General features: G+C 39.9%; 1 protein-coding gene and 1 non-coding gene across 15 annotated transcripts in view; one reads left to right on the plus strand and one right to left on the minus strand.

Annotated features, from left to right (window-relative positions):
• The window catches only part of CAMTA1 (calmodulin binding transcription activator 1), an 829,301-nt gene that overhangs the window by 466,644 nt on the left and 349,112 nt on the right, over positions 1-13,545 (minus strand). The gene's annotated exons all lie outside the window — the stretch shown is intronic.
• On the plus strand, positions 12,924-12,996 carry TRNAD-AUC (transfer RNA aspartic acid (anticodon AUC)). The gene has a single exon. It is a non-coding gene; the product is annotated as a tRNA-Asp (tRNA).

The raw sequence follows: 13,545 nt of genomic DNA on the forward strand, positions 1-13,545 counted from the left end.
GTCTCATGACACAGGATCCTGAAATCTGCCCACTTCGGAATCAGGCTGATGAGGGGGAAAAGGGTGGGAAGGGATAGACTGGGGGTTCAAGATTTACAGATACTAACTACTATATACAAAACAGATAAACAACAAGTTCATACTGTATAGGCAAAGGGAACTATATTCAGTATCTTGTAGTAACTTATGGTGAAAAAGAATATGAAAACTAATACATGTATGTTCATGTATGACTGAAGCATTGTGCTGTACACCAGAAATTGGCACAACAGTGTAAACTGATAATACTCCAATAAAAATATATGTACGTATAAAAAAGAATAAGGCTGATTCTAGATTCACCCACCAGAGGTGAAACTCGGCTCAGAGGTGAGATTTAAGTTGCCAGTGATCGTACAGATTGGAAAGACTGAGGAGATGCTTTAGATGGTGTATACATTTTTACTAGGATAAATTTAGCCTGTTTAAAACAAGAAGAAAAAATTCATTGACAGATTTTCTTTCTGGATTTGTAATATGATATGAAGGTAGAGATACGCTCTTTTCTTTTTACATTCATTTTTACGTAGACTTTACTTCTGCATCAGTGACCTGGTGCTTTACATCCTCACAGGGTATCATTGGTGTCATCTCGCAGTATCTTCTAATATAAATGTATGTCTTCTCTCCCAATGAAGTTATAAGCCCCTTGAGGGTGGGAACTGGATCTAATTCATCACTAAATCTTGTGCGGAGCCTAGCAAAATGCCAGGTACCAGTTGTTAGTCAGTTAATGCTGATTGTTGGTAATTATATAGCAGTTACAGATGCAAGTAACTCAGCAAAGAAATTCCACTAGGAGGCCCAACCCGAGGCTGAACATTCCTCACCTAATAAAGGATACATTGAGTTTTTATAGAAGTGCTTTTCCCCCTCAGGGGTTAGGAGGCTTCACAGTTTCCAATTCCTATCAGCAGCCAAACATTTCTGAGAGAGCAGAGGGCACTTATAGGAAGAAGGTGTGGAGCTGTGCAACCCACAGAGACAGTCCTTATGGGAGGGATCACATGGTGCAGAATTTAGAACCAAGAACTTAAGAACAGTCATTTAAAACCACATTGCTCCACCATTTGCTGCCCATCAGACTGACAAATTTTAAGGATTGACAGTAGCTAATGCTGGCAAAACTGTGAAGCAACAGGGAGTCCTAACTACAGATGGGAGTGTGAACTCATATAACCACTTTCAGAAACTACTTGGCAACTTTGATAAATAGGAAACAACCTAAATGACCATCCACATACAAACAGATAAATATACTGTGGTATATCACACAATGGAATACAATACAGTAGTTAAAATTAATAAACTAGAACTACAGGGATCCACATTGATGAATCTCATGAAAATATGTTAGAAAACTCCACATTTATAACTCAAATCCCCCCAAAAAGGAGGATTCGGTAAAGTAGCAGAATATAAAATTAACATCCAGAAATCAGTTCCAGAGAGAAACTCCCAACTTAGTAAGAGATGGACAAAACCACTTTGAGGAAATTTTAAAACACAAAACACAGAAGTATTCTTGAACAAATGGGAAGATGTAAGCTGATCTTGGGTGGGATGATTCAATAGTATTAGGGTATAAGTTCTTCCAAAGCTAATTTGCAAAGTCAATGCCATTTGATGGAGCTAGACAAATTGATACTAAAGGTCATATGGAAAAATAAACTTTCAAGAACAACCAGACACTGAGAAAGAAAAGCCTCAGTGGGAGAATAAGCCCTACAGGACATTAAAAATACTACAAAGCCCTCATAACTAAAACAGTGTGGTACGGGTGTATCAATAGACAGAGGCATAGAAGAAGAAGTTCAGATACAGAAGCAGCTGCATTTGGAAATTCTGCATATGGTAAAGATGATCTTTCAAACCACTGGGGCAAAAACTGACTTTTTGATAAACACCGCTGGAATAACCAGCTAACAATTTGGAAAAAGATAAAATTATATCCACACTTCACACCAAATACAAGAATAAGTTCAAAACGGATCAAAGATATAAATAAAAAGGCTAAAACCATACAAGTACTAAAAGGAAATGTAGATGATCTCTTTACAACCCGACTGTAGGTAAAGATTTTATCACTCTGATTCAAAAATACATAAGCAGTAAAAGATTGATAAATATGACTATATTATATAGTCTATATATAAAATAAAATTTTTATTATAAAATAAAAATATTTTGCACCTGAGACACATTTTCGATTCAAAGATACAAACAGATTGAAAAGAAAAGGATAGGCAAAGTATCATGCAAAGAGCAACCGCAAGAAAGCTGGAGTGGGAAATCTACACTAATATCAGACAAAATAGACTTTAAACAAAGACTGCTACTAAAGATAAAGAGGGACATTTCATAATGAAAAAAGGGTCAATGCATTGGGAAACAATTATAAACACATACGCACCCAACAACAGAGCACCAAAATACATGAAGGAAATAATGGACAGAAATAACACAGAAATAAATAACTCTACAGTAGTATTCAGAGACTTCATATCCTACTTCCAATAATGGGTAGAAACACTGATAAAATATCAACAAGGAGATGGAAGACCTGAATAATGCCATAAACCAACTAACCTAACAGGCATCTTTAGAACACTCCACTCAACAACAGGATATATATTCTTCTCAAGGGCACACGGAATGGTCTCTAGAATAGATCATATTCTGGGCCATAAAACAAACCTCAGTAAATATAAAAGAATAGAAATAATGCAGAGTATGTTCTCCAAGCACAATAAAGTGAAATTATAAGAAAGTAGCAAAAAAGGGGAGAAACACACAAATATGTGTAAATTATAAAAGACACTGTTAAATAATCAATGAATTAAAGAATAATTTACATGGAAAATCAGATAATACAATGAGATAAGTGAAAATGAAAATAAGATACTAAAACTTACGGGAAACAGCAAAAACAGTGCTTAGAGGGAAACACACAGAGGGAAATATATAAAAGAAAAAAAATCTCAAATCAATAACCTAATCTTCCACCTCAAGACTTGAAGAAGAAGAGCAAAGTAACCCTAAAGCAAACAGATGAAAAATATAATAAATAAGAAAGTGAAAATTAATAAAATAGAGAACAGAAAAACACAGAAAAAAACCAATGAAAAAAATCTAGTTTTTGAAAAGAGTAACAACATTGACAAATCATTAGCTTCATTGACCCAGGGAAAAAAGAGAGAAAAGTCAAAATGCTAGAGTCAGAAATGAAAGAGGGGACATTACCATGACCTTACAGAAATTAAAAAAAAAAAAAGATTATAAAGGAAAACACCAACAAATTAGATAACTTAGATGAAATGGACAAATTTTTAGAAAGGTACAAACTACTAACTAAAACTGACTCAAGAAGAAATAGACAATCTGAATGTACCTATAATAAGTAAAGAGATTGAATTAGTAATGAAAAACATACCCACAAAGGAAATCCCAGGCCTAGATGGCTTCACCACTGAATTCTACCAAACACTTAAAGAATAATTAATCTTTTACAATTCTTCACAAACTCTTCCAAAAATTGTAAGAGGCAAGAATATTTCCAAACTCACTTTATGATACCAGCATTACCCTGATACCAAAACCAGACAAAGGCATTACAAGAAAACTACTCACCAATGCCTCTTTGGAATATGCATGCAAAAATCCTCAACAAAGTATTAGCAAACTGAATCCAGCAACATATAAAAAGAATCATACACCATGACCAAGTGAAACTTACACCAGGAATTCAAGGTCAGTTCAGCATCTCAGTAATACATCAACTAAGTAATGCATTATATAAATAGACTAAAAAACAAAAATCACATGATCATCTCAAAACACAGAAAAAGCATTTGACAAAATCCAACACCCTTCCATGATTTAAAAAAACATTCAACAAACTAGAAAGGAACTTCCTCAACCTGATAAAGGACATCTACAAAATATCTACAGTTAGCATCATACTTAATGGTAAAAGACTGGATACTTTCCCTCTAAGATCAAAAACAAAACAAGGACATCCACTATCATCACTTCTATTCAACACTGAACTGGAAGCTCTAGCCAGGGCACCTAGGCAAGGGAAAGAAACAAAAGGCATCTGGATTGGAAAGGAACAAAAAAACTATACAGTATAATCTTGTTTATCTATTCTACAATTTTGAAATCCCAGTCTATCCCTTCCCACCCTCTGCCCCCTTGGCAACCACAAGTTTGTATTCTATGTCTATGAGTCTATTTCTGTTTTGCATTTATGCTTTGTTTGTGTTGTTTTTCTTTTTTTAGATTCCATATATGAGGGATCTCATATGGTATTTTTCTTTCTCTTTCGGGCTTACTTCACTTAGAATGACATTCTCCGGGAGCATCCATGTTGCTGCAAATGGCGTTATGTTGTCGGGTTTTATGGCTGAGTAGTATTCCATTGTATAAATATACCACATCTTCTTTATCCAGTCATCCGTTGATGGACATTTAGGCTGTCTCCATGTCTTGGCTATTGTAAATAGTGCTGCTATGAACATTGGGGTGCAGGTGTCATCCTGAAGTAGGGTTCCTTCTGGATATATGCCCAGGAGCGGGATTCCTGGGTCATACAGTAAGTCTATTCCTAGTCTTTTGAGGAATCTCCATACTGTTTTCCACAGTGGCTGCACCAAACTGCATTCCCACCAGCAGTGTAGGAGGGCTCCCCTTTCTCCACAGCCTCTCCCGCATTTGTCATTTGTGTATTTTTGAATGATGGCCATTCTGACTGGTGTGAGGTGAAAAAAACTATCACTATTTACAAAGGAGATGATCTTATATACAGAATATCCTAAAGAACCCACTAAAAGAACTTAATAGAACTAATGAACAACTTTAACAAAGTTGCAGGATACAAGGTCAATATACAAAAATCAATTGTATTTGTACATACTTGCAACAATCTGATAATAAAATTAAGAAAATAATTCCATTCACAATAACATCAAAAAGAATAAAGTACTTAGGAATAATTTTAGCAAGAAATACAAAACTATGAAAATTGGAAAACATCTTTGAAAGAAATTAAAGACCTAAATAATTGGAAAGACATTCATGTCTGTGAGTCAAAAAACTTAACATTAAGATGGCAATACTCTCTAAATTTCTGTACAGATTCAACAATCCCTATCAGAATTCTACCTTACTTCTTTGTAGACATTGACAACCTGTTTATAAAATTCATAAGGAATTGCAAGTGATGCAGAATAGCCAAAACAATCCTAAAAAAAAAAAAGAACAAAGTAAAAGGACTCATATCTCCCAAATAAAAAACTTACCACAAAGCAATGATAATCAAGACAGTGTAGTAACAGTCCAGGGATACACATACAGATCAATGGAGTAGAATTGAGAGTCCAGAAATAAATCCACACATCTATTGTCAATTTATTTTCAAAAAGAGTGCCAAGATCATTCAATCAGGGAAGAACAGTCTTTTCATCAAATGGTGCTAGGACAACTGGATAACTACATGCAAAAGAGTAAAACTGGACCCTTACCTCACACCACATACAAAAATTAACTCAAAATGAATGATTCAAAGACCTAAATGTAAGAGCTGAAACTATAAAACAGAAGTAAATCTTCATAACCTTGAATTCAGCAAAGCATTCTTAGATATGACACCAAAAGCATGAGCAACAAAAGAAAAAAATAAATCAGACTTCATCAAAATTTAAAACTTTTGTGACTCACATGACACCAAAACATACCCATGGAATGGGAAAAAATATTTGTAAACCACATATCTGGTAAGTGACTTGTATCTAGGATATATTAAGAACTCCTACAACTTAATAATAAAAAGACAAGAGGCTTAATTTTAAAATAGGCAAAGGATCTGAGTAGACATTTCCCCAAGGAAACTATACAAATGGAAGATACACAAATTTACACAACAACAGTAGTCAGGAATATGCACACCAAGACCACAATGAGATACCACTTCCCATCCACTATGATATCAAGAGTCAAAAAGTCAGCTATTAGCACGTGTTGCTGGAGAAATTGCTGCTGCTTGGAGTGTAAAATGGTGCTACCACTTTGGGAAAGTCTGTGTCTGACAGTTCCTTAAACAATTAAACATAGAGTTACCATATAATCCAGCAGTTTCTTTACTAGGTATACACCCAAGAGAAATGAAAAACATGTCTGCACAAAAATTGTATGCAAATGTTTATAGGATTGTTATTCATAAGAGCCGTAAGGTGGAAACAACTCAAATGTCCATCAATAGGTGAATGGATAAACAAAATGTATGGGGGAATGCCATCAGCCATAAAAAGAATGAAGTACTGACACTTGCTACAACTTGAATGAACTTTGAAAATATTACGCTAAGTCAAAGTCCACGTGCTATGTGATTTCATTCACATAAAAGTCCAAAAGAGAGATAGGGAAAGACTGAAAGTAGATTCATGGTCACAAAAGACTGAGGGGTAAGGTGTGGGGGTGGAGAGGTAGTGGGCTGGTAGCTAAATGATATGGGTTTTCCTTTTGAGGTGATGAATATGTTTAAAATCACTATTGTGAATATACTTAAAGTCACTGAATTGTACACTTGAAATGGGTGATTTGTATGGTGTGTGAGTTATATCACAATAATGCTGTTGTTAAAATTTTTGTAATTGTAAGTTTGATGAAAAGATATTCACACAGTCTTCCAGTATTATCTCATGAGATACTTACTAATTACAAAAAGGAAAACCAGCAGACATCACCTTAGTCAAGTGATTAGGTAACACTGCCGTCAACGAGACAGACAGACACCGCGCACCGGCAAGATGCCCTGAAAAGGACACGACATTACCTCTGTGGTATTTTGGACAGAACGGTGTAATCGAATCTAACCGTAAGCAAACATCAGACAAACCAGAACTAAAAGGGCATCTACAAACTATCATGTCAAACTCAAAAATGAAAGAAGAAAGACTGAGGAACAGTTCCAGATGAAGAGACTAAATGCCACTCATGACAGTTAAATGCAACCCGAGATCCTGGATTGGATCCTGAACCAAAATCAAACAACAACAACAACAACAATTTATCTTGCTTTTGCCATAACAAACATTCGTGGCACAATTGTTGAAATTTCTATAAGATCTGAGGATTAGATAATAGTATTGTATCAGAGCTAATTTCCTGATTTGGTAGCTGTCCTGTGCTGAGGCAGAAGAGCAGCCTTGGTCTTAGGAAACACACACTGCAGTGTTTGTAGGTGACAGAGCATCATGGCTACAACTTAAATGTTGCAGAAGAAAATTTAAATGTTACGTTTGTACACTATTCCATACGTGTGTGAGCATATGTATGTACATATGTGCACACAGGGTGTGCATGTGTGTAGACAGAGAACGATTAAGCATATGTAGTAAAATAGTGACAATTGTGAAATTTGGTGAATGATATTTGTACTTTTTTTGCAATTTTTCAAAATTTGGAAATTGTTTTTAAAAGTTGTTAATTGAAAAAGTGTTTGCAACGGGTGGACCTAGAGATTATCATACTAAGTGAAGTCAGGCAGTCAAAGAAAGACAAATAGATGATATCACTTATATGTGGAGTCTGAAAAAATGATACCAACAAACTTATTTACCAAACAGAAAGAGATTCACAGACACAGATAACCACCTTATGGTTACAGCGGGGAGAGGGAAGGGGAGGGAGGGATAAATTGGGAGTTTGGGATTGGCAGACACAAACTGTTATGTACAGAATAGATAAACAACAGGGTTCTGCTACACAGCACAGAGAACCATATTCAATGACTTGTAGTAACCAGTAATGAAAAAGAACATGTATATATATCTATGTACGTATCACTGAATCACTGTGCTGTACACCAGAAACTAACACAACATTGTAAATCATCTATACTTCAATTTTTAAAAATGGGGGGAAATTTTTTAAAGTGTTTGCAGTACATGCAGTGATTTATATAAAGTTTAAAAACATACGAAAGGAAATTATTCATTGTTTAGGGACGCATATACATGTAGCCACAGTACAGAAATGCTCAGGATGATGGCTAGCCAGCCCTGGGAGGCTGGCGCAGAGCACAGTACCGTGTTTTATCCTCAAGCTCACAGTGGTGCAGGGCTAGGCATTTCATTATGATTTATATTTTTATATATCTGAAATACTGAAAAATATTTTTTAATTTAAAAAACTCCTCTTCTTTTATTAATTAATTTTTAATTTAACAAAAATGTGGTGTGAAGGTAATTAGGTCTTATCTATCTTTAATGGAGGTACTGGGGATTGAACCCAGGACCTCATGCATGCTAGGCACACTGCCCCATTGAGCTCTACCCTCCCCCCTTAAAATACTCCTCTTCTTTGTCCACCTCTCCCAGCTCCCCTTCCATCCACTTTCCCCGGCTCCTCCGATGATGCAGGATTTTATTCAGCAGCCAGTTCCCTCTCGCCCTCAGACATATTTCAACAGCATTGAGAAATTCTCAGTGCACACAGGGGATGGATTCCCTGGAGAAAGAGACTAAGGAGAGCGAGCACCACACACACATCGCTCTCCTGTGGAAAGGAAGACGTCTCGCCAGACAGCAGTTGGCTGCTTCTGCAAAGGACGGAGGAGGGGAAGGCTCTGCACCAAGACTGGGGGTGTCTGGGGCTGCAGAGGGAGGTGGCTTCCCAGTCTCAGGGGGGAGCTGGGCGGGGGATACCCAGTACAGGGCAGAGGGGGGAATATCGGCTGGAACCCAAGGCCCAGGCTGGAGACGCGCCTCTGCCCGCCCTCTAAGCAGCACTGTGGAGAGCAGGGGCCAGTCAGCTGGTTGGAGAGGGCGCCTATGATGGGCTTTGCGGCACCCCCAGGCTTTAGGGAGAGAAGCAGAGAAAATCAACAGGAGTCCTCATCCTCCTGGGAGGACCGTGGAGCAAAGACGAGGCAATGAGGGAACCTGCCAGCACCTGAGAGTCCTGGCCAGGCCGGGAGTGCTGAGCAGGGGCCCTCGGGGGGAAGTCCACACGCTCGAACAATTCTACCTCCCATGCCCGAGAAGAGCAAGGGCAGAAATTGGATTTCTGGGCTCGGGGGAACCGGATCTCTCGCGTCCTGAAAAGGGGCGTGGCCTGGATGTCAACACTCTGTAACCTTCCTGCTGAGTGGCCTGGGGTGACATTTCCAACCTCTAGAATATGTCTTCTCACCCGTGAAAAGGGAGTCAAAAGTACCCTGGGGTGGGGAGGACTCAACAAAATAAGGAGCGCATGCCCAGGGTGTTCAGAAGCGACTGGACGCCACCATGAGTGTCCTTTGTCCCTGCCTCTCCTCCTCTCACCTCACCTCTCCCAGAAACATCCTAGAAAGACCAGTCATCTCTGAGTCCCAAGGAGCAGGAAGCTCACAGTTTCTCAGGAAATGGTGCTAAATCTTGGCATGAGAAATGCCCACGTGTGACAGAATCAGACATCTCCAGAACAGCCCAGCCTGGGCCCCTGGAGAGCCTCTCCTTGTCTTTGGGAGCTCTGAAAGTTCCTACCTGCATCCATCCACAGCTATCCCTCGTCCCCTTCTACCCATCCACAGCTACCTCCCCTTCCCCTGGCCAAGTCTGGCCAGAGCCTCCGGCCCCCACACCTCACCTCCTACCGGAAGCTATGTCAGAGTCTTCCAGCCCCCGGTGGCCCTCACACCCTCCCCTTTGGCAGGCGGTCACGTGCTGCTTGAGTTCTCAGTTTCATGGCTTAATCTTCCTGTGAAATTTACACTTCTGGAGTTCAAGAACCACATACATATTCTATTTTTTCCACATTCTCCAAGGCTGGCGGCCCAAAGCCAGACTACCAGTATGTGAATAATAGGTACTTGTGGACTTGAGGTAATAAAACACATATTCATTTAAATTTTTTAATTGGAAGAAATGACTAAAATTAGATAATGAAAGTTCTGCCTCGTCTACCAAATTTGAACTTTTTCTAGAAACACTTTTTTTTATGGACTTTGCAGGGAACCAAGCAATTAATGCCTTTTCATTACAATTTAGGACTGAAACTGGAATATTAAAATTGCCATTCAGTGGGATGTGCATGAAATGCTAAAAGTCTCCTGGCGAATAATTCCTGGTTATAACAACATGCTGTATACTTAAATCTTACTCCTAGACATGAAAAAAGACAGTTAAATCAACTTTGTCCATTTAAATATCATTTTAAGATATCTAGAACCCATCTCTTTATTGCTCAACAACCCTTAGCAATTTCTTTTGCCCTCATTTATTTCTGGTTCCCAAGGGAATCCTGTCTGATTTATTGGAAATTAGTTCTTCCAGCTAGTAAATGCTTTAGATTGTTTTCATATAAATCACTCTGAAACCTGCTAGTGCACCAATGCCTGGTCACAGTGAACTCCTCCAGCAACGCTGAACACATCACATCCTCTGCCTTGTGAGAGGCACGTCTGCTCACTGGCAGGACGCTCCGGAAGCAGGTAGGCAGGTCTCTAAGGAAACTTGTGTTTTCTTCACACCACACGCACTACACCCTATGCACATACACACTTATCCTTTACCTCCTGCTTGTGGACAATGACTGGCTATCTGTCAGCAAGCCAGCTACTGCACGGAATCAGTTACCCCAGAACCGTCACAGTACGTGGATGAGTCACCGCTTAGGATGGAAGCACTCCCACCGGGGGTTGTGTGTTTCAGTCCACCTGCGTCAGTCAGGGAAGGTTGGACCACACTGCAGTAACAGAGCAGGTCTATTTCCTGCCCACATCACATGGCTGTTATGGCCTAGCTGGGGTTCTGTCACACACTGTCCTCACCAGAGAACCCAGCTGATGGAAGCTCCTCTCCATGTGTCCTCCCAAAATTGCCATGGCAAAAAATGAATGTGGTGAACGGCTCTGGGCTGCTTAAAATGTGTGCCTTGATTTGCATTTCTCTGATAATTAGTGATAGACTTACCGTATGACCCAGGAATCCCGCTCCTGGGCATATATCCAGAAGGAACCCTACTTCAGGATGACACCTGCACCCCAATGTTCATAGCAGCACTATTTACAATAGCCAGGACATGGAGACAGCCTAAATGTCCATCAACGGATGACTGGATAAAGAAGATGTGGTATATTTATACAATGGAATACTACTCAGTCATAAAAACCGACAACATAACGCCATTTGCAGCAACATGGATGCTCCCGGAGAATGTCATTCTAAGTGAAGTAAGCCCGAAAGAGAAAGAAAAATACCATATGAGATCCCTCATATATGGAATCTAAACAACAACAACAACAACAAAAAAGCATAAATACAAAACAGAAACAGACTCATAGACATAGAATACAAACTTGTGGTTGCCAGGGGGGTGGAGGGTGGGAAGGGATAGACAGGATTTCAAAATTGTAGAATAGATAAACAAGATTGTACTGTATAGCACAGGGAAATATACACAAGATCTTATGGCAGCTCACAGAGAAAACAATGTGACAATGAATATATATATGTTCATGTATAACTGAAAATGTGTGTTCTACACTGGAATTTGACACAACATTGTAAAATGATTATAAATCAGTAAAAAATGTTATATTGTTGTTCAAAAAAAAGAAGTGTGCCTTGAAGGGACACGTGTCCTTTCCAATCACATTTCACTGGCCAAAGCAAGTGACATGATCACCCCAAACATCAAAAGCCCCGAGGAAAGGGAAGCTCACCATAAATGCCCCAAAAGTGGCCGGCACTAACGGCGGTCAAACTACCCAACTCTTCCTTCGCGTGCGCCAGACACGGCAATCCCTCCACCTTTTCTGTCTGTCTGTCTGTCTGTTTTCACCATAAAACCAGGAACCTTCAGCCTGGCCAGCAGGCCCCTTCCTACTCTAAAAAGTCTGACAGTCTGCCACATTTTAGCCCTTAAGAATCCTAATGTACTCTTTATAGGAATCAATTTTAAAAACAAATGGTTGTTATCTAGATAACAACTAGGCACAGAGAGAGAGCTCTTCAAATTGACAAAGAAGGAAGAGGGAGGGAGGGAGGGAGGCCTTGGAGGCATAAGTGGAAAATAAAAATCACAGGATTCTCAGGCTCTTCCGCAGAAGAGAAGAACCACTTCATTCTCATAGCCCGGAGCCACTAGACAAGAGCTCAGGAAAGGCGGGGACGGGCTGGGGATGGCGAGGTCCCCGGCCCTCCTCCCCAGGCTTCCGGGAGATTAAACACATCCAGCTCCCCTTCCCTGCCCTCCCCCCTTTCAGCTTTCCACAAATACAGAGCTATTTTCAGAAGAAATCCTCCTGTAAAATGGCAGGATATAATGCTCACCACAATACAAATGTATGTAAAATATCATCTGCAGAAATCATTTCTAAGTTGAGATACCGTCCGAAGGCAAAGTGATCTATATGCGGGGAGACAGGGCTCGTGCATCTTTCGGAGAAATGATAGGGCCTTATTCGATGATTTAAAGAACAGCACCATAAAAAAAATTCCACATATTATAAATATTTAAATATAGTTTATTATACTCAATACCTGTCCCAATGCATCCTCCGTACAGATCTCTTCCAACTGCGCTCAAGGCGGAGAACTCGAAGAATGCTCGCAAGTATCCCCCCCAAAACCAAACCAACCATCAGCCAGAAAACTCTGCCATGCTTCTGGAAGACAGGGCTGACTCTTAAAACCGACTTACCAAAAAGCAGTAGCAGGAGTTTGACCGGATTTTGATGAGAGAACGGGGTTGCAAAGGCAAGGAACTGAGTGAAAGTATTTTTATTCATTTTCAGGTCATGCTTCTAAAGACCACATTTCATGAGCTAAAAATGCCTAATATTATTAGGTACAATTCTGTACTTTAAATGATTTTTTAAATTTAGGCCGCCCAAAGTGGGAGGGTACAGCTCAGTGGTAGAGTGCATGCCTATCATGCATGAGGTCCTGGGTTCAATCCCCAGCACCTCCATTAAAAAATAAATAAATAAATAAACCTAATTATCTTCCCACCCCCACGAAAAAAACCTTTAGGCCACCCATACTGGAACTCGTATGCATACAATACTTCCATTCATGTGTATCCATCTCCGGATGATGAGATAGCATGCTAAGGGCAGGAAAGATTCTGAATAAAATATAGGTTCCCACTTGTTCTGTTGCTGTTTTCAAGGGTCCTGTCATTTCAGCATCAGAGATTGGGGAAATCGCTAATGGAAATCTGACAGCTGGTGACAACTTCAAACTGTGAGCCTCTCCTATAAAACCTACCCGAAAACCTGAAGAAGTGCCCAGAGAAAATCATTTTCCAAGCCTCGTATTCTTTTCCCACCGCCTGCTTATAGAAATCAGGTTGCCTGCAACACCCGCGTCCAGACAAGTGATGCGGTGTTCACCTGCGCGCTCTGCCCCGGGGCCCACGCTCATGCCCACTCTCCCTCACCCACCCGCACCCGCGAGTGTAATCCTGTGCCTCGGGGTCCGCGTCCTTCACCCCCTCGCTCACATCCCATCTCCGGCA

The sequence above is a fragment of the Camelus dromedarius genome, chromosome 14 (assembly GCF_036321535.1).
Source record: "Camelus dromedarius isolate mCamDro1 chromosome 14, mCamDro1.pat, whole genome shotgun sequence".
NCBI lineage: Eukaryota > Metazoa > Chordata > Mammalia > Artiodactyla > Camelidae > Camelus > Camelus dromedarius.